Source organism: Acomys minous, assembly GCF_964271855.1.
Source record: "Acomys minous genome assembly, chromosome: 19".
Lineage (NCBI taxonomy): Eukaryota > Metazoa > Chordata > Mammalia > Rodentia > Muridae > Acomys > Acomys minous.
Genome location: NC_140499.1, coordinates 30,117,349 through 30,138,709, shown reverse-complemented (window position 1 = coordinate 30,138,709; position 21,361 = coordinate 30,117,349). Strand labels below are relative to the sequence as shown.

Sequence of the window (21,361 nt, the reverse complement as noted above, 5' to 3'; positions counted from 1 at the left end):
AGACATGGCTCAGCAGTTGAGAGCACTTGTGGCATTGGCAAGGACCCAAGTTTAATTTCTAGCACCCACATGGTGTCTCACACCCTTCTATAACCCTAGTTGCAGGGGATCTGGCATTTCTTCTCAGCTCTGAGGATACTAGGCACAAACATGGTGCACAGAGATGTACACAAGCTAAACACTCATCACACACACACACACACACACACACACACACACACACACACACACACGCCAGGGTGAGCCCAATTGGGTTTCTACTGTTCAACTCATGGCGTTAAAATCCCTGTATCAGCCCCTAAATCCCATCCAAGGATTTGAGACGGAACAATACTCCAGGCGTGAATGAGAGGACCAGACATTGCTAAACGGTCCAGGCACTGACCAATCCCAGCAGGAGTCATAGCCACAGGTAGGATTCCCCTAGAAGCCTTTAAAAGAGCCTGTGAGCGCCTGCTCAGGCCACTGCCATTTTGCATGGATAGTTGACCCCTGCATGCAGGCTGTTTCTGCAGAATAAATGCTCTTATTTGCATTTGGAGTCTTCTTTCAGCGATTTTGGTACCCTTACTATCTATCTATCTATCTATCTATCTATCTATCTATCTATCTACATATATATATTATATATAATATATTTATCTATTTGTTATATATAATTATAATCTATAATATATTATAATAACTTTATATATATATGTACTTGTATATAATATATTTGTGTATTATATAATTATAATATATTTTATATATTATAATAACAAAATATACACATATACATACATGTATTGTTTATAAAAAAACAATAAGCATTTCTCTTTCCCAAACCACTCTCTCAGGGCTTCTACTGTGACCTGGCCTGCCGGGGTTCGACTAATGCTCGGGAGGAGAATTCTCCTGTATAGGGACAGAGCACAAGACATGAAGAAGGGGAGCAAGTCTTTGATCAAGCTCCGTTTATTGAAAAATTTCACAGAGTTTTTATAGGCACGGGGGTGGGGGGGGGCAAGGGGGGCGGGCATGGGTATTTGCATAAGGGAGGGTTGCTATAGCCCATCCCCAACACTACTGTTTATGTGCACAGTAAAAAAATTTATGGTAACACTTCTGGAAAGTCCCAGGGCCCAACAGAAAATTCTAGATTAGCTGAGCGTGGTAGCACAAGTCTTTAATCCCACCACTTGGGAAGCAGAGGCAGGCAGATCGCTGCAAGTTCAAGGCTGGCCTCAACTACAAAGCAAGCCCAGGACGGCCAAGGCTAACACAGAGAAACCCTGTCTAGAAAAACCAAAAAGAAAAACGAAAAAAGAAAAGAAAATTCTAGATTAAAAGATACGTAGGTTCTTAGTAGCAGGAATACACCCAAGTGGATATCTTTGCACATCCGTGTTCAAACATGCCTGTCACTCAACTTTCAATTGTATTTTCTTCCCACTAATTTCCCTGCATTATGGCAGCAAGACCAATATTTCCCCAAACTAGAATGATACAACTGTGATCATCTCCCTTTTCTCTGGCCCTAGGCCCTCTTCACCTATTCCGTTCTGTCACAAAAGGCCATCTTCACCTTCTGGGCACTGTCCTGGGCCTGGAGACGCAGCCTAACATCAGAACCAGAGCTGGTGCCTTAGTGTTTCTACTTGTGCACTAAGAACACAGGCCCTGGACACGCCAACAACTTAACGCACATTCTCATCAACAAATGCGTATCCTTTTCTCAAACTCCGTTATTTACAGTGGTATACCACAGTCTCAAGAAGGTCAGCAGGATATGTTTGTCTATTTTTTTTCCCCTTGGTTGGTTGAATGTTCATTAGTTTTCTAATTAAGGCAACAAATCTGTATAACAAATTTTATCATCTTTACCATATTAAATAAAATGTATAGATCGCTAATATTGAGCATTCCTGATAGTTTCCTGTTAAAAGACTATACTTTTTGGCTTCCTTTGTGGTAGGAAGCAGGGAACCAGGAGGGCATTCTCTCATCCACCTGCGTGGGACATATGGCTCAATTTCCTGCAGGTGACATCCTGTCACCATGTGACCAATAGGCATAGTCCTGCATGCCTAAGGTCAGCTGTGACTCTCCCTTTCTGCCTCTCCATCTTTTTAGGTTGCCTCAGAAATCTAACAGTATTCACACTGACAGTTCAGCCAATGGCCCCACCGTTTCATCCTGTACACTTGAGAGACTAAAGTTAGATGGCTTACCTGGCCGGTGGACAGAGAGAGAGAGGCATAAAGGCGGCCATCTTCCAAGATTCTTCCTCACTCTCCTTAGGGCAAAAGATTGGCAACTTAAAACAAAGGCCGTGAGGGCTTTCTCCAGCCTACCTTTCTTCAAGCTGACCAACTCAGAATTAGGGAAGGAAAACTCTTTAGAGGCTTAAAAAACAAAACGAAACAAAACAAACAAAAACAAAACAAACAAACAAACAAACAAAAACAGCCCTAGAGAAGAGTCTGGATTTTCAGCTTTGCAGAGGGTCCTTTTCTCTGTGTGTCCTCTGCGCGTCTTTCCTCGCCCCCAATAAATGCCTTTCTTCAATTGCTGATTCTGACTCTTCCTGTTTGAGGTATTAGAGATTTCTCCACTGCTGCAATCCCTACCTCTGTCCTGGCAGACACCATATTACTTTTTCCTCTATGAATCTGATAACTGTAGAGGTGACTTTCACTGACGTTGTATTAAGGCTGGTCTCTGTATATCCGATTGTTAATTGCTAAACTGTTAGCGAGCTAAATACTAACAGATTCTGGCATTGTCATTACTATTGAATCTCCTGTCTCAATGTCATGTGAAAAATTGTTCTCTATTATCTCTGATTGGTCAATAAAGAGTGGAACAGGCTAAAGTGGGAGGGAGAGTTAAGGTGGGACTTGTATTTTTTCAGGGGGGGGTGCCCGTGGGAGCAGGGAGAGAGACAAGGGAGGGTGGGGGAGGAAGGGGGGTCACGAGGGCATCAGGAGGTTGCCATGAGAGAGTCTTCAGGAGGACAAAGATGGAGCAGGAGCAGCCAGGAGGTATTAGACAGCAGGTGACGGGGCAGACAGATGGGAAGCAGGCCAGGCTAGCATAGAGCTTTAAAGCTATGAATAAATAGCAGGTCTACATCCCATTATTTAGGAGTAAGAGCAGGTACACCAAAAGAATCCTTTAACTCCACAGATTATATAAATATAATCAAACAGTGTCTTCTTGGAGCTGACTTGTTATATTTACATGTTCTCTTAGTTTAATTTTATTTTCAAATTATTTTATGTGGGTGAGTGTTTTGCCTGCAAGAGGATTTTGGATCCACTGGAACTGGAGTTACAGATGGTTGTTCAGGCCTAAAAGCCATCGTCCAATTCTCCTTCCTTCCTCCTCCCTCCCTCCCTCCCTCCCTCCCTCCCTCCCTTCCTTCCTTCCTTCTTCCTTCCCTTCTTTCCTTTGTTCTTTCTAATTCTCTCACACATTATGTCTAGACCACAGTTTCACACCTCCCATCCCTTCCCTGTCTCCAGATCCATTTCTACTCCATTTCCCTTCGGAAAAAGCAGGCCTCCTGGGCTGGAGAGATGCCTCAGCAGTTAAAAGCACTGACTGATCTTCCAAAGGACCCGTGTTCAATTCCCAGCACCCACATGGCAACTCACAACTGTCTGTATTTCCAAGACCTGACACCCTCACACAGACAAACATACATGCAAAACACCAATGCACATAATGTGGGGTCCCAGAGGGTCCCTTATTTGAGACCCCTGAGACTCCTGAGGCCCCAAAAAGGCTTTATCTAGGGGCCAAGCCAACTCTATGATAGGCTTCAGTTTGTTGTTAGCTTAGAAAAGTTCTAAGTCTCCATTTCTCAAATGAGCTCAGTTGTTACTAGGAAATACTGCAGAAAATGGGCAGCCAATCAGAGACAGCCTGGCCACCTGGCCGGAGGAAGATAAGATTGCTTAAGGTTGATTATCTGCTGGTCTGATTGCTTAGAGATGATTTACTGCCAGTCTGGAACTATCTTATTTTATAATTAACTACTGAGTGCTGACTAAGGCTGCCTAAGCCTTTTCAGTTTGCCTGCACTTTTTTCAGTTTGAATGTTCCAATCATGTTAAAGATTACCCAATCCTCCTTGGAATTCCCCTAAATGCAATTTTACCTCAGGGTGGCATTTTGTCTAAGTGGTGACTCCAGCATGCTGGATTTCTTCAGAATAAATGTTCTTTGCAGCTTGCATACTGTTTGAGTCTGGGGTCTTTCCTTCGGTGTGTTTTAGACCCTAACAGTAAGATAAAAACAAATTAAAAAAAAAAAAAAAAGATCAGGCCTCCGAGGGATATCAATTGAACATGGTATAAGAAGTTACAATAAATTTAGGCACAAACAGTTCAAGGCTGGACAAAGCAACCTTGTAGGAGGAAAGGGTCCCAAGAGTCAGGCACAAGAAAGAGTCAGACACCCCACTCCCACTGTTAGGAGTCCCACAAGGTCACCAAGCTGCACAACTATCATGTATCTGCGGAGGACCTAGTTCAGACCCATACAGGCTCCGCTGCTTTGTTGATTCTGTGGGCTCTGTTCCCATGGTGTCCTCAAGCCCTCTGATTCCTGAAATTCTTCTTTTCCCTCTTCAGTGAGATTCTCGGAGCTCCATCTAATGCTTGGCTGCTCTGCAGCTGCTCCCATGGTGTCTGGATGAAGCTTCTTCAGATAGGCACCTATCTACAAGTACAGAATCTATAATTCCTTAGGAATTATTTCATTAACAACTGTGGGCGCGCGCGCGCGCGCGCACACACACACACACACACACACACACACACACACACACACACAGAGTCATGTCTGGTTCTATTCGAGGTCCCTAGACTATTCATCTTCTGGTTCTTGGCCATCCAGGCAATGCCAGGTGTGGGCCTCAAGTTGGACCAACTGGTTGGTTGGCCACTCCCGCAAGTTCTGTGCCACTGTCATCTTTCAGGCAGGACAAATTGTAGGTTGAAGGTTCTTCCGCTGGGCTGATGTCCTTGGGAAGGGTAAATAAAATACATTTTGTAGGTGGATTGGGGGTATGTAGGAATGGGAACAGGGAGGATCAGGCAGGGGTGACGACGGAGGGAGGGAGTACTAGGAGAGAACTAGAACTGGGGTCCATCTGAGGGATGATGTGAAAGCCTAGTGCAGTGGAGACTTCTTGGAATCTCTGAGGGTGACCCTAGGAAGATTTAGTAATGCCAGATATGGAGCCTGAATCAACCATAATCTTCCAACATTTTGTTGAACCTGGATTAACATTGATTGCAAGAGAAGAGTGCCACATAGCCTGAGTGAAAGTTGGCCTGGACCAATCAAATTCTCCTTCTTCTGAGAAAGTGTTCTGACAGTTGCAGGCTTAAGCTTCCATTAAACTGTGAACTAGGATTGAAAGATCAAATAGAGTCAGGGCATTACTCACCGGTGGTCATATCCACAAAGGGAAGAAGAAGAAGATGTGTGTGTATGTGTGTGTGTGTGTGTGTGTTAAGATTTATTTATTTATTATGTATACAACGTTTTGCCTGCATATATGCCTGCCTGCACACCAGACAAGGGCACCAGATCTCATTATAGATGGTTGTGAGCCACCATGTCGTTGATGGGGATTGAACTCAGGACCTATGGAAGAGCAGCCAGTGCTCTTAACTTCTGAGCCATCTCTCCAGCCTGAGTGATGTGTTGTTTTTAAAGAAGAAAATGCAAATTGTTCAATTTTACCAATAAAGACTCAGGAGCCAGATGCTGGGGTAAAAAACCTGTTAGCTCAGAGACGCAGAGAAAGCACCCAGATGATCTTCCTACTCAGCCAAAGCCCCAGAAGGAAAAAGGTAAATGCCCTTTTTTCTCCTCCCCATTGTCTTAAATGTTCTCCAACTCAAAGTCCCTCCTTTCTGTTTAATCCCTGTCAGCTGGTTACTTGCTTTGCCTCTTCACTTAGGGTTAACTTCATTTATTCTTGGTTACAGAAAGCTTTTGAATTAAAGGTGTGTGCTAGGGCTGAGCCACACCACAACCACCTCTTTGCAATAAATAGAGAATTCTTAGATTAAAGGTATGTGCTAGGGCTGAACCACTCCACAACTAGAAACAGGGTTTTGTTTTTGTTTTTTGTTTTTTGAAACAGGGTTTTTTTCTGTGTAGCCTTGGCTTTCCTGAACTGGCTTTATAGACCAGGCTGGCCTCGAACTCATGGAGATCTGCCTGCCTCTGCCTCTTGAGTGCTGGGAGTACATGTGTGCCCGGCTAGAAACAGGTTTTTGTAGTTCACAATCTCAGGGTTCACAATGAGGTCAAATATCCTGCAGCAGAGATAGCTCAGTAGGCAAAGGCATTTGCTATTAATCCTAACAATCAGAATTTGACCCTTGGGACTCACAAGTTTGGGAGAACTGACTCACTCTGACTTCCACAGGCATACTTTGGTGCATGAGTGACCACGTGTGCACATGTGCACACATATAAATAAAATATAATTAGAAGAAAATCTTGAAGGTCCCCTGCTTCCCCAGAGGCCACTCCAGGTGAAACAATTCCAGGTAGACCACCTGCCTACAGACTGTCCCCATTCTCTGAGTGCCTAGAAGTCAATGAAAATGATTGTACAACACATCCAAACCACAATTAACATGGTGCTAAGAAGAAATTTCATAGCACTAAGTGCCTTCATTAAAAAAAAAAAAAAAAAAGAGAGATCTCATATTAGCCACTTCACAGCAACAAAGTGTGTTGAACAAAAAGAAGCAAGCACACCCAAATGGAAAAGACAGCTGAAAATAATCAAACTCAGAGCAGAAATCAATAAAATAGAAACAAAGAGAATAATACAGCCGGGCACGGTGGCGCACGCCTTTAATCCCAGGACTTGGGAGGCAGAGGCAAGCAGATCACTGTGAGTTCAAGGTCAGCCTAGTCTATAAAGGGAGTCCAGGATAGCCAAGGCTACACAGAGAGACCCTGTGGGGGGGGAGTAAGAAAGAAAGAAAGAAAGAAGAAAGAAAGAAAGAAAGAAAGAAAGAAAGAAAGAAAGAAAGAAAAAATAATACAAAGAATTAATGACATAGAATTGGTTCTTTGAGAATATTAATATAGACAAACCCTTATACAAACTAACTAAAAGAACAAGAGAGAATATCTAAATTACCAAAATCAAAAAGGGGTGCTGTAGGATATTTAGTCCCAGTGTGAACCCCAAGATTGTGAACTATAAAAACCTGTTTCTTGTTTGGTGTGGCTCAGCCCTAAGACACACCTTTAATCCAAGAGCTTTCTGTATACAGGATTAAATAATGTTAACCATAGGTCAAGAGACGGAACAAGTAACCATCTGACTGGGAGTAAAGAGAAAGGAGGGGCATTGAGTTGAAGAGTACTTAAGACAGTGTGTAGAAGCAGAGGGGGTTTTGGCTTTTTTCTTCTGGGACATTGGCTGAGGAGGAAGGGCAAGTGGGTATTTTCTCTGTGCCTTTAAGCTAGCAGGCTTTCACTGCAGCATCTGCCTCCTGTTGATAAAATCAAGTGATTGGTATTTTCTTTCATAACAACAAAGGGGAGCATAACAACAGACACCAAGGAAATCCAAAGAATCATCTGGTCATACTTTAAAAATCTATACTCCACAAAATTGGAAAATCTGAAAGAAATAGATAAATTTCTTGAGAGGTACCTTTTACCAAAATTAAATCAAGATCAGATAAGCAATCTAAATAAATCTATAACCCCCTAAGGAAATTGAAGCAGCCATTAAAAGTTCCCCAACCAAAAACCAAGAAACAAACCAAGGCCAGACAGTTTTAGCTCAGAATTCTACCAGACTTTCAAAGAAGAAGTAATGCCAATACTCCTCAAATTATTCCACAAAATAGAAACAGAAGCAGAAGAAACATTGCCAAGTTTATTTTATGAGGTCATAGTCACCCCATACCCAAACCACTCAAAGATTCAGTAAGGAACGAGAATTACAGATCAGCTTCCTTTATGAACATAGATGAAAAAAATACTCAACAATATACTTGCAAATTGAATCCAAGAATACATAAAATATATCACCCATCATGATCAAATAGGCTTTATCCCAGAGATGCAGGAATGGTTCAACATATGAAAATCTGTTAATGTAATTCACCATATAAACTAACTGAATGAAAAAAAAAAAACCCCACACGATCATCTCATTAGATGTTTAAAAAGTCTTGTAGAGGAATATTAATTCAAAACATGGCTTCTCTGACGAGAGATCACATTAAAAAACCTTCTAGGTCTGTGTGATCTGGCTGGAATATAGACATGCCTTTAATTCCAGGAGACAGAGGCAAGCAGATCTCCGAGTTCAAGGCCAATCTGGTATAGAGCAAGTATCAGGCAAACCAAAGTTTAGGTTCAGGAATGGTGGTACATGCTGTATTCTTTCAGATCCTCAGATCCCAGGTCCAGCAAACAAGATATTCATAGGTTGCCCAAAAGTCAGCAAAGGAGTGGGTCTGGGGGAGAGAGGAGGTGTGAGTGTGTGTGCAGAGGTGGCGTTGGTGACGGTAGAAATGGAAGGAGAGAAGGCATGTATTGTGTAAGAGAAGATTACAATTTGAAAAATGCCAAAGTTCCCAGCACTCAGGGAGGCAGAGGCAGGTGGATCGTTGTGCGTTCCAGGCCAGCCTGGTCTACAAAGCAAGTCCAGGACAACCAAGACTACACAGAGAAACTCTGTCTCAGAAAAACAAAAAATAAAAAAGGAAGGAAGGAAAGAAGGAAGGAAGGAAGGAAAGAAGGAAGGAAGAAGAGAAAAAAGGCTAAAGTTATTCCAACGTAGGGCTTGAATAATACAGAGCGTGACTGTTTATGACAAGCGAGGGCACACCACTGCCGTGCCAAGCGCTGGATCGTGATTATGATCCAAGTTTTGACTAAACTGTAGTGTCTGATAGTTTAGGAAGGAAGTGGGGAGGCAGACTATAGAGTTTTCAATACATGAAAAAATAAGAGAATATACATAATCTGGGTATATTATCCCGGAGGGTATGAAGCAAGTCAAGCGCCTAAGGAACAGTTCTGTGATTCTCACTGGATGGCTTGTTAGAGTGGTATGAGACAGACCCAGCTCTTAGATCTGTTTTGAGTTGCTTAGTGTCAGCATGTATGTGTCTCCATACAAGGGTGGTGGTAATTTGTACATGTGTTTATATGACAGGAAGCAAGGTTAGGAGGCAACAGTGTCCCAATTTCACTTGCCATGTATTACAGTGAATTTATTGGGCACATAGTCTGAAGTTACTTCTTCCTTCTTTCTTCTTGTGGCCTCACACAAAAGGCATTTCTACAAGAAACAAAGGCCTGAAATTAAGCAATAAGGGCATTCTACCAACTACCAAATATTTTACATCCAAATTATAGCTTTACATACAACACTTTCTTAGAGTAATGCTCCCCAAACTGTGGAAGCAACTAATGAGTTTCTCCTGCAACTCAGTTTATCACTTGGAGACACTACACAAAGGACTGAGTCATCCACAGAGATGCAATGATATGCTGTGAGCTTTCCCATAGAGGAACTAATTGGATAAATGTAGTGCTGTGGGCATTCTGATGACAGTGGCAAGGCTCAAACTAAATTTTTTTTTGTTTCAAACATTTATATTTCACAACTGTCTCAATTTGCTGCTGAATTTTTCTTCCATGATATTGACTTTTTCACCCATATTGCTATTACTTTTTCTTCTTCTTCTTCTTCTTCTTCTTCTTCTTCTTCTTCTTCTTCTTCTTCTTCTTCTTCTTCTTCTTCTTCTTTCCTCCTCCTCCTCCTTCTTCTCCTTCTTCTTCTTTTTTTTGGTTTTTCTTTTTTTTTTTGTTTTGGTTTTTCGAGACAGGGTTTCTCTGTGTAGCCTTGGCTGTCCTAGACTTGCTTTGTAGACCAGGCTGGCCTCAAACTCACAGAGATCTGCCTGCCTCTGCCTCTCAAGTACTGGGATTAAAGGCATGTGCCACCACCACCTGATGCTATTACTGACTTCTTAAAAAATGAATTTGTATTAATTTATTGTATGTGTATTGTATTCACATGAGGGTGCAAATCATGCCACACACGTGCAGGTTCGAGGACAAGTTACAGGAGTCAGTTCTATATATCATGTAGGTTTCAGGGACTGAATTCCAGTTGTCAAGTTTGGCAACAAGGATCTTTTTGTTGTTGTTGTTGTTGTTGACTTTCATTTCCAGATTCTGAATTTAATTTGTGTGTTAGCTTTTTGGGTTCTGTTGGGTTTTGTTCATTGTTGTCATTAACCCGACACAAGCCAGGGTTATCTGGGGACAAAAAACTTAAATTGAAGCCAGGCATGGTGGAGCATGGCTTTAATCCCAGCACTCTGGAGGCAGAGGCAAGTGATCACTGTGAGTTTGAGACCAGCCCGGTCTGCAGAATGAGTCTAGAACAGCCATAGCTATTACACAGAGACCCTGTCTTTAAAAAATGAACAAACAGCCGGGCATGGTGGCGCACGCCTTTAATCCCAGCACTCGGGAGGCAGAGGCAGGCGGATCGCTGTGAGTTCGAGGCCAGCCTGGTCTACAAAGGGAGTCCAGGACAGCCAAGACTACATAGAGAAACCCTGTCTCAAAAAACAAAAAACAAACAAACAAGCAAACAAACAAACAAACAAAACCCCAACAAACATAAAGAAACTTCATTTGAGAAAATATCTCCATCAGATTGGCCCGTAGGTAAGTCTTTGTGACCTTCCCTTGATAAGTGGTTGTCATGGGAGGGTCTGCCCGCCGTGAGCAGTGCCACTCTGGGTCATGGGTTGTATTAGAAGGAGGGATAGTGTTTTTCCCATGATCTCTGTTTCTGTTCCTGCCTCCTGGTTCCTGCCCCACCTTCCCTTCAGTATGGTCTGTAAATTAAGCCCTTTCCTTCCCCAGGTTGCTTTTTGTCATGGTGCTTATCAGGGCAATAGAAAGAAACTCAATCAATCTGCTTTGAGCTCACTGACCATTTTCACTAGTAAGATTTGGAAACCTTTCTTTCAGGGCCCTCACATCCAGGGGTTGAGGTGGTATGCCCTTTGGAGGAGTTGCACAGCCTCATTTTGCATGCTTTTGTGTTTCTGTGCTGTGATTTGTATACTCTGCTGGAAAGATGCAGCCGTGGGTGGGTATCAAGTTTCCTGCAGATGGTCTTGAACGATAGGTGGGTGTGTGAGTGTGTGTGTGAGTCCCTCCCCTCTCCGAAAGATAAGGCTCTGAGCTATTAACACCGGGGTTAATTACAGTTGATGAGATCTCCTTCAGGCCATTGAGGATGGGTAGTCCTTCTCACATTGCTGCCTGATCCAAGCCTCCTGCTGCCAGACCCTTGGGCTCCTTGGTGTCCACTGTTGCTTTTCACCTCATCCTGTAGCCATGGCAGCCAAACCACACTCCTGGAGCTTGAGCTCCTAAAGGCACTCAGCTTTTAAAAGTAGATTCTCTTTCAAGATGGCGCTGGCTACTGCCCTGCAAGCCATACAGCAAGAAAAATTGGAATGGGAGCCGGGTGGTGATGGCATACGCCTTTAATCCCAGCACTCAGGAAGCAGAGGCAGGAGGATTGCTGTGAGTTTGAGCCCAGCCTGGTCTACAAAGTGAGTCCAGGACAGCCAAGGCTATACAGAAAAACAGGGGGGGGGGAAAGTAGAAGAAAAAAAGAAAAATTGGAGTTGGTTTCTTGCCAGTGTTGACCTGTCTGCCAGGGAATTCAGTCTTAACCAAAACCAAAGTTAGAGGAGAGATCTGAACTCTTGCCATCTGGTTCCTTCCACACCACTAACCGTGTGTCCATCTTACTTCTGTGTTGTCTGTCTTTTCCTCTGCTCTCTTAAGTTACCTGAAAAAATACCATGAAACTTACGGGGAAAAGAGCTTAATTGGAGGCTTATTGTCCTAGAGAAGAGTCCATCACCATTATGTGGTGAAGTATGGCAGCAGGCAGGCAGATGGCTGGAGCTGAGAGATGACATCTTATATCTTAAACCAGAAGCAGGAAGCAGACAAAAAGTGCACAGGGAACGGCACAAGGCTTTGAAACCCCAGTGACATATGTCCTTCAGCAAGGTCATCTACCTCCTAAACCCTCTCAACTAGCACCATCAGCTGGGGACCAAGTGTTCAAATTTCAGAAAGCATTATGAACATCTCATTTAAACCACCACAGTAGCTTTCACTCCCTGTGTGGGTTTTTTTTCCCTTTCTTTCTTTCTTTCTTTCTTTCTTTCTTTCTTTCTTTCTTTCTCTCTCTCTCTTTCTCTCTCTTTCTTTCTTTCTTTCTTTCTTTCTTTCTTTCTTTCTCTAGACAGGTTTTCTCTGCATAGCCATGGCTGTCCTAGACTTGCTTTGTAGACCAGGCTGGCCTCGAACTCACAGTGATCTGCCTGCCTCTGCCTCCTGAGTGCTAGGATTAAAGGCGTGCACCACTATGCCCTGCCTCAGAGTTGGCTTTTCTCATCATCCACTCTAGCTCCCAAATAAATGATAGAGATTTAAACTGGGCACATAACCATATAAACTTATCCTGTATGCTAATCTTGCTATTTTCCTAGCCATATGCCCTGAGTTACTTGCCATATTGGTTTTGACTGGCCTGTTTCTGCTCCTCATGGCAACATCCTCTGTCTATCTCTTTTGCCTTCTCTTTTCTTCCTCTCTCTCCACCTCACAGTCCCTACCTGAGATCCCAAGACAGGGAATGAGAATTCCACCTACCTATCTCCTCTACCTAGAATTGGCTGCCCATCTTCTTTATTAACCAATCAGAGATAACTGGGGAGCAAAATTTACATACCATTGATCAGTGTATGTGACAATGGCCCCTCGTCTGGACTGCAACAAGATCTCAGGGCCCATAATTCAGCATTTGAATATACAGAGCACTAGGCCGACCCCCAACACTCTTTTTCATCTAAGAAATGGTGACGCTAATCAAAACCTGGGAGGTGTTTGTGATTCTTTCTTTTCTTCATGCTCTGTATCTAACTTCTCATCAGGTCACCTGAGCACTTTTCCTACAATCTACCCAAACACCTGTTTTCTCCCCCTCGGTGCTGCTACCACTGTGCTCGAGCCATTATTGTCTCTTACCTGGAGTGTTGACACAACTCCCTAAATAGTGCACATGCTTCTGGCTATTCTACCACCACTCGGGTCTCTACACGTGGCCCGAGGAATTCCTTAAAGCATCAGGCAGCCAGGTAAGCATGTAGTTTCCTTTTAAAATTCCAGTAGAAAATTAGGAACTTAACCGTGGTCTGTGAGTTGTTAGGCAGGAAGTTGGCTGTGGGAAGGGACAGCCAAATAGATCCTCCAAGAGGAGAGTATAAAGCAGCAGCAGCAGCAGCAACAACAACAACAACAAAACCCAAAACAAAGAAACAAAACAAAAATATATACTTTGGATTAGGTGAGTCTAGCTGGGTTATTTTAAGCTGGTTTCAGCTCTTACCTGAAAGTGCCAGGATTCCCTTTCCCCTAGAGGAAATGCTTAAGCCTCTTATTAATATATGGCTTAAACATATTCATTCTTAGCGGGGCATGGTAGTGGACACCTTTAATCCCACTACTCTGGAGGCAGAGGCAGGAGGATCACTGTGAGTTTGAGGCCAGCCTGGTCTACAAAGCAAGTCCAGGACAGCCAAGGCTAACACAGAGTCCCTGACTCAAACCAAACCAAACCAAACCAAACCAAACCAAAACACAAAAAACAAACCAAAACCCAACATATTAGTCCTTACACCTTCTATGCATACTTTAACTAAATTTCGGGTAAATGGGCTTCCAAGAACACGCCCCTTCCTGGAAGTGGCCACCTTGAGGCAAGACAAAGAGTGCAGTATAAACGGCTCTTGTTCTAAAGAGTGTGTTCCTGCTTCCTTGTTTGTTAAATTGAAACTCTGGCCATGTGCTCTATTACTTTATCCTGTTGTACTCTTCTCCTTCAGGGGTACTAGAATATAAGACCGAGGAAACTGGAGACCCACCTGCAACACTTTCTCAAAGTGGCCGTCAGCCACCTCACCTACCACTGTCCTTGTCACCATATTCCAGCTCTCTTTCATCCAACAGGATGTGGGCATCTTTACCCTGCTCAAATATTTAAATGGCTCATCTCCCAGCTCTCAGGCCTTTCTCAGGTAGACATTCTGTGCCTGTTTAATCTCAACTTACTCCCCAGTGTTTCTATGCCGTATTTGTTTTTCATATAATATTGAACACTCTGTGAGGTCATCTTAGTTATTGTTGATTATTAGTTCCATGCCAGTGTTAACTTGGAACTCTAAATCCTTATAACAAAATAATTTATTGCAAATGCATCCAGTTTTCTGCTAAAGAGGAAACAAGAACTTGAGTATGATACAGATGACACCTCATTTAGGTCTAAAAATAATTCCCAAAGGTAAATATAGTCATGAAAGTTACAAAGACATGCAGGAAAGCTGGAAATGTTGCTGGGGGCTCAAGACCATGCTGAAAAGAAACAAGAAGAAAGAAAGATGTCTGGTCCCAAAGCTTGATTATTTCTTCCATTCACAAGGCCTCTCAAACAGATCTCGAGTACTTGGCTGTCCTTGGCTGTCAACTTGACACACCTGGGAAAAGGGAACTTCAACTGAAGAGCTGCCCTCATTCAGATTGAGTGCTAGGCTTGTCTGTGGGGCTTTTTCTTTCTTGTTAATTGATGCAGGAGGGCCAGGCCATTGTGGATGGTATTATTAAAGGCAGGTGGGCCTGTGCCACCTAAGAAAGTTACTTGCACAGAAGCCTGTAAGCAATGGTTCTCCTTGGCTTCGGCTTCAGGTTCCTGCCTTAAGCTCTTACCCTGACTTTCCCCAATGATGAGTTGTGATATGAAATCATAAGCCAAATAAACTTTTTCTTCTCCAAGTTGCTTATGATCATGGTGTTCATCACAGCAAAAGAAAGCAAATTAGACAAAGTAGGTACTCTAATTATGTAGTTGGCTAGAGATGTTATATTGAGAGATGGATACGATTTCCAGGTGGGGTGTAGTTGGAGAGCTGAAGTTCAGCATATAACATGCATCCCATACTCTTTAATATTTTTTTAAATATTTGACTTAAAAATAAATTCACACATACACTAAAAAGCTAGGATTGCCTATGCCAATTCCAAACAAAAGAAATCACAGACTCTGCATTGTCTCCTAAACTGGTGTATATCTTGTATTTTTAAATCTATGAAACAAAGTTCTGTGGCAGTTGTACCTTTAATAAAATAAGGAACATGTTGCCTCATGTTCCTAACATAGAAACATGAGAAGTGCAATGCGGTACATATGAGTAACATATTGTACACATGCTAATTTATCTTTCTGTTATACCAGTAACAAAACCAGCCAAAACAATAACAGAGTGATAGAGATCCCAGAGGCGATTGCAACACTTTTAATTTTTAATTTTTAATTTTTAATTTTTTGAGACAGGGTCCTTCTGTGTTAGCCTTGGATGTCCTAGACTTGCTTTGTAGACCAGGCTGTCCTCGAACTCACAGTGATCCACCTGCCTCCGCCTCCCGAGTGCTGGAATTAAAGGCGTGTGCCACCACACCCGTCTTGACTGCAACACTTTTAATGAGATGTAATTTTGTTTCATTTTGTGTCTGTCCAGCCTGCTCAGTGTCATGCCTCTACCTCCCAGTGCTGATGTTACAGGCACGGGCCACCATACCTAGTTCTGATGTAATGCTTCGTTGTGTTTAAATAACTGCGGCATACCACTGTCTTCTATATCCCTGTCCTCCCAGGAAAATCGCTCCCAAGTTTGGTTGTAGAGACACAGTTGACCAAATTCTGAACATAAAAACTCTAAACATTGAAGATTGTTTGTGTCAAATGCAGAAGCTGTCATCCCAGTCTTTTGAGGCCTAGTTACTCCCTCAACTAAATTTAATCACAGTTCTCACAGAATCAAAAAGTAGCACTCGCGCCAAGCAACTACAGGACAGTGAATTTCAGGACAGCCAGGACTATGTTGAAAGACCCTATCTCAAAAACAAAACCAACCAAACAAAGCCACTCATGTAGAACTCTGTGAGTGAAAGGTCAGTCTAGTCTATATAGCAAGTTCCAGGAGAGCCAAAGTTACACTAGTGAGACCTGTCTCAAAAACACAAAATTAAAACAAAATGAAAAATAAGTAGACAGCTCTTGGGAGGCAGAGGCAGGTGGGTCTCTGTGAGTTCGAGGCCAGCAGGTCTACAGAGTGAGTTCTAGGACAGCCAAGGCAACACAGAGAAACCCTGTGTAAAAAAAGCAAACCAAACCAACCTAACAAAAACATTTGGGCCTAGGACGATTGCCGAGCACCCATGAGGCTCTGGGTTTGCCCTTCTGTACTTACTTGGTCATGTGGGTGGAGAATCCTACAAAGTTTGAATCAAAGGAAAATAACAAATATTGTTGTTGTTGTTATTATGTATTAGAGAACACACACACACACACACACACACACACACACACACACACACACACACTTGATTTTCAAGACAGGGTTTCTCTGTGCAATCGCCCTGGCTGTCCTGGAACTTGCTTTTTATACCAGGCTGGCCTTGAATTTATAGAGATCCACCAGCCTCTGCCTCCTGAGTGCTGGGATTAAAAATGTGTGCCAACAACATCTGCCCCCCCCCCCCTTTTTTAAACATTGAGTCTCACTATGTAGCTCTGGCTGTCCTGGAACTTATTATGTAGACCAGACTGGCCTTGAACTCACAGAGATCTGCCTCTGCCTCTTAAGTGCTATGAGTAAAGGCATGTGTGATGCCTGGCTATTTACTTTTTAAAAAATTACATGTGTAGGAACATAGGTACACATGTAGAGACACTGCACATGTAGAGGAAACCAAAGGACAATTTTCTGAGTCATTTTTCTTCTTTTACTATGTAGGTTTCTGGATGAACTCAGGTTTTAAGCATTGGAAGCAAGCACCCTTACGGCTGAGCCGTTTGGCCAGCCCTTGATTTATTTTTTAGTTCAATATCTGTATAAGTGAATAATGGCTGCTAAGTTTTTTTTTTCCTTCCTGAGACAGGGTTTCTCTGTGTTTCCTTGACTGTCCTGGTCTCACTTTATAGACCAGGCTGTCCTCAAATGCACAATGATCCATCTGCCTGCCTCTGCCTCCCTGAGTGCTGGGATTAAAAGTGTGCCCCACTGTGCCCGGCTCTGCTAAGTGTTTTGAACATATATTTTAGGATTAGTCCATAAATATTAACAGGTTTAGACAATAAATGTTTTTATTAGGTATGATCAACATAAAAATATAAGAATAAATGTGAGAGTTTATTCATAATAATAAAACATTAGGGCTGGTGAAATGGCTCAGGGAATAAAGAAAGCATTTGCTAGCAATTCTTAAGTTCCAGTTTGATCCCTGGGACACATATGGTAGAAGGAGAGAACCAATTCCTGCCTGCCAGGTACTCTGTGACCTCTACACACACACACACACACACACACACACACACACACACACACACACAATGCACACATGCACATACACACATGCACACATAAACATATACACACATACACATACACAACACACACATGCACACATAAACATACACACACACATACACAACACACACATGCACACATAAACATATACACATGCACACATACACACAAGCACACATATACACATAATGAACCAATTTTTTTCAGAATAAAAAAGTGCTCTTAGAAACATTTACAGATTACTTCACTCATTTGGCAAAGGTGTGGGTGTGCTAACATACCCCACCCTAACCACTTTGTAAGCACGTGGTGCTCTGCTTCTTGCCTTTTGTAAGCAGCTTCATTCCAGTTCGCTTTGTTAGCTCTGAAGACACTCTTGTCTTTCTCTAAACACAATGAAAATGCAGCAAGAACAGATGAGGGCCTGATTGCTTACAATAACTGTTAAGGACAATGCTGTTTAAGTTAATTGATAAGAAGCTGCTTTCTCCTGAGTTACCTTAACTTTCTGTCCCTGGTGTCCCTGAGGTAAGTCTTGGCAGCTACCAGGAACGGCTTTGATTGTTAGCAACACTTCCAGTCAGTGTTTCCTCAAACTTGGTGCTGGAATAAAACCAGAAGACAAACCCTGGAGTGAAAAGTCAAAAGGATTTGTCTCCCACACAAAGTGACACTTAAAGACGTGCGCCCTCTGGTGCTTAAGAAGTGAAGGACAAGGGTGACAATTTAAAGGCAGCACACAGGTGAGTGGGAAAAATACGCTGTGAGGCTGTAATTGCCACATTAGTATGGAGAAGGGGCAATGAAAATATCCTCAGCTGAATCACAGAGATAAAACTGGTACATCTGGGAAGGCCACAAAAGGGTCTTAAAGACAGGTCTGCAACAGCGTGTGAAGTCAGACATTTTCTAAGTCACGTCTGTACCCTCCTCTTTCTGGGGCTTCAAACCGCCACGGAGCAAACATCTTCATTTTCGAAATAATAAAAGTTGCCAGGCAATTAGGGCCATGCTTACACTGCAGAGTAATCAGGGAGGAAGATTCACATAAAATTATGCTCCCAAACTATCTATAAAAGAAAAATGGTTTTAACAACTGAAATTTCACCCCAACTCTATGAGAAAACAGACCATTCTGTTATCTCACTGCCCCGGTGTGGGCACAGTAAGGTTAGCAGGCCCTAGGGATGGAAAGATCTGCAGGATACTCAAAACTGAAGAGGCTATGGCAGTGCCCTTTTCATGGCTGACTAATGACTTTTTTCTTTTCTCCTTTTTTTGTTCTGTTTTTGTTTTTGTTTTGAGACAGGGCTTCTTTGTGTAGCCTTGGCTGTCCTAGACTCACTTTATAGACTAGGATGGTCTTGAACTCACAGAGATCCTCCTGCCTCTGCCTCCGGAGTGCTGGGATTACAGGTGTGAGCCACCACTGCCCAGCAAATACCAATTATTAAAGTGTAATAAGAAACATAACCAGCTGGGCGTGGTGGCGCATGCCTTTAATCCCAGCACTCGGGAGGCAGAGACAGGTGGATCTCTGTGAGTTTGAGGCCAACCTGGTCTACAAAGAGAGTTCTAGGACAGCCAAGGCTACACAGAGAAACCCTGTCTTGAAAAAACAAAACAAACATAACTACAAGCAGGCTTGAGTCCATGATGGCTGGATAGTACATTTTCTGTTTATGGGAAACTTTTCATGCAAATTATAACGAGGAAGGTATTTGTGGAGAGAAAGCTCTAAAACAGTGAGTCCTTGATGAAGGAGCATTGATACTCTCTGAAGAATAGCAACAGAAGGGGAGGATAGAATTTTTGTGTAAGTTCTAAAATTGTAATTACATTCATTTATTTATGTAGTGTGTGTGCTACATATGTGCCTGTGTGATGTGTGTGTGTATGTGTGTGCTCGTATGTGTGTGTGTGTGTGTGTGTGTGTGTGTAGGGGGTCAGAGGATGACTTACAGGAGTTGGCAGTCTCCTTTCACCATAGGGATCCTAGGTGTTTGAATTCAGGTTGCTAAGTTTAAAGGGAAATGCCTTTATCCATAAATTATGTGCATGCAAATAGGGAAGGCATGGTCAGTATTATAATTCAATAACTTTTTTAAAAAAGTCTAAATACTGTTGATTGTATAACTGACATTTTTGAGAAGTAGAGGGCAATGCTTTCCTTGCAGCTGCTGACAGAGCTCGAAGGATAGGAATCTACAAATCACTCTCCATAGAACTGAATTTTTTTTTCCTGGTTTTAATATTCCTTAATTTATTTTATGTGTATGAGAGTTTTGCTTACATGTATGTCTGTGCATCATGTGTGTCCTGAACTGGAATTAAGGATGAGTGTACGCTATCATGTGGGTGCTGAAAATTGAACCAAGGTCTTCCTAAAGGAAAACAGTGCTCCTAATAACTGAGCCATCTCTCCAGCCCTCCTTTTATTTGTGTTTATTATTCTCATCTGTCTTGAATGTCAGTCAGTAAAGAAGTAACAGAAAAGAGGATGTAGAAAAATTGCATGCTATTTTACTGTGTATCAGTTAGAGTCACACGGAGAGATTTTATGGATTTCAGTACAATCAAGTCAAAATATATCAAGTCAAGAATCAGCTTGTTTATTTTTAATTATTTTTTGCAACCACTACATAATTCCAGTAGGTGGATTGGGTTAAAAACCACTTGTCCAAGGGAGAATCTTGCTTTTGCCATTCAATGTCTTTTTACTAAGAGAAAAGAAGGCTGACATGAGCTTTGAGAGGTTACTGCAAGCCATAACACTCGACAAACGAGCCAACATGCAGGTTTTGTTCTCCATATTTTATTTTCTTCTTCCTCTCCCATCTTTCTTTTTTATTCAGTAGGAACTAACCATGTTCCAGGGGCCGGTGAGATGATTTGTGCGTGCCTAAGAGCACTTGCCCCAAGCCTAGTGACTGTAGCTCAATCGCTGGAACCCACGTGGCAGACACAGACAACTGAGTTCTCCTCTGAGCTGTTCTCTAACCTCCATGTGTGTACTGTGTGGCATTTCTAGCCACCTTTGTTGTTATAAGGAAACACAATCCCAATTGCCCCATTTTACCAGAGAAGACTCAGGAGCCAGATGTCGGGTGAAAGCCTGCTAGCGCAGAGAGACAGAGAAAGCGCTCAGCTCACTTTCCTACTCAGGTCGTGTTCCAGGAGGAAAAAAAGTCTCTTCTATTCAGCTCACGTCCCAGAAGAAAAACAGCTGTTCCTCCTTCTCCATGCTGTCTTAACTACCCTTCAACTCAGTGTCCCGCCTTTCTACTTCCTGTGCATCTCTCTATTGGTTTTCCGGACTTCCTCCCACTCTATGGTTCTTTTGCTTGTTCACTTCCTGTCAACCCGGTTGCTTGCTCCACCTACGGTTAACTTTATTTAATCCTGTTTACAGAAAGCTCTTGGATTAAAGGTGTGTGCTAAAAAAAAAAAAAGATGTGTGCTAGGGCTGTGCCACACCACAAGTACTTGTTTACAGTAAACAGAAAGCTCTAGGATCAAAGACTGCACCATACCACAATTAGAAATAGGTTTTTAACAGTTCACAATCTTGGGCTTCACAAATGGGAACCAATATCCTGCAACACAGCTTGTTTTGTGCATGTACGCATATTACAGGAAAACTTGAATTTTTATAAGGCCAGCATGAAGCACTACGGACATAGTGAAGGGGTTCTGTTTACTTGGTAAACAATGAAGGAGGGACCAGAGAGTGTAACGTCGTGGTCAAAGTCACAAAAATTAGGAAACTAAAGATCATAGCAGAGGAAAAAGAGGTAAACATGCATCCTCTTGAGATGAGGTATATTGAAGCCGAAGCC

General features: G+C 42.5%; 1 long non-coding RNA gene across 1 annotated transcript; it reads right to left on the bottom strand.

The window, feature by feature from the left end:
* Positions 1 to 2,227: 2,227 nt before the first annotated feature.
* LOC311590441 lies at positions 2,228 to 21,054 on the bottom strand. The gene is made up of 4 exons (XR_014776881.1): positions 20,602 to 21,054; positions 18,022 to 18,125; positions 4,148 to 4,267; positions 2,228 to 2,278 (listed from the first exon to the last, which is right to left on the bottom strand). It is a non-coding gene; the product is annotated as an uncharacterized lncRNA (long non-coding RNA).
* Between the last annotated feature and the right edge of the window lie 307 nt (positions 21,055 to 21,361).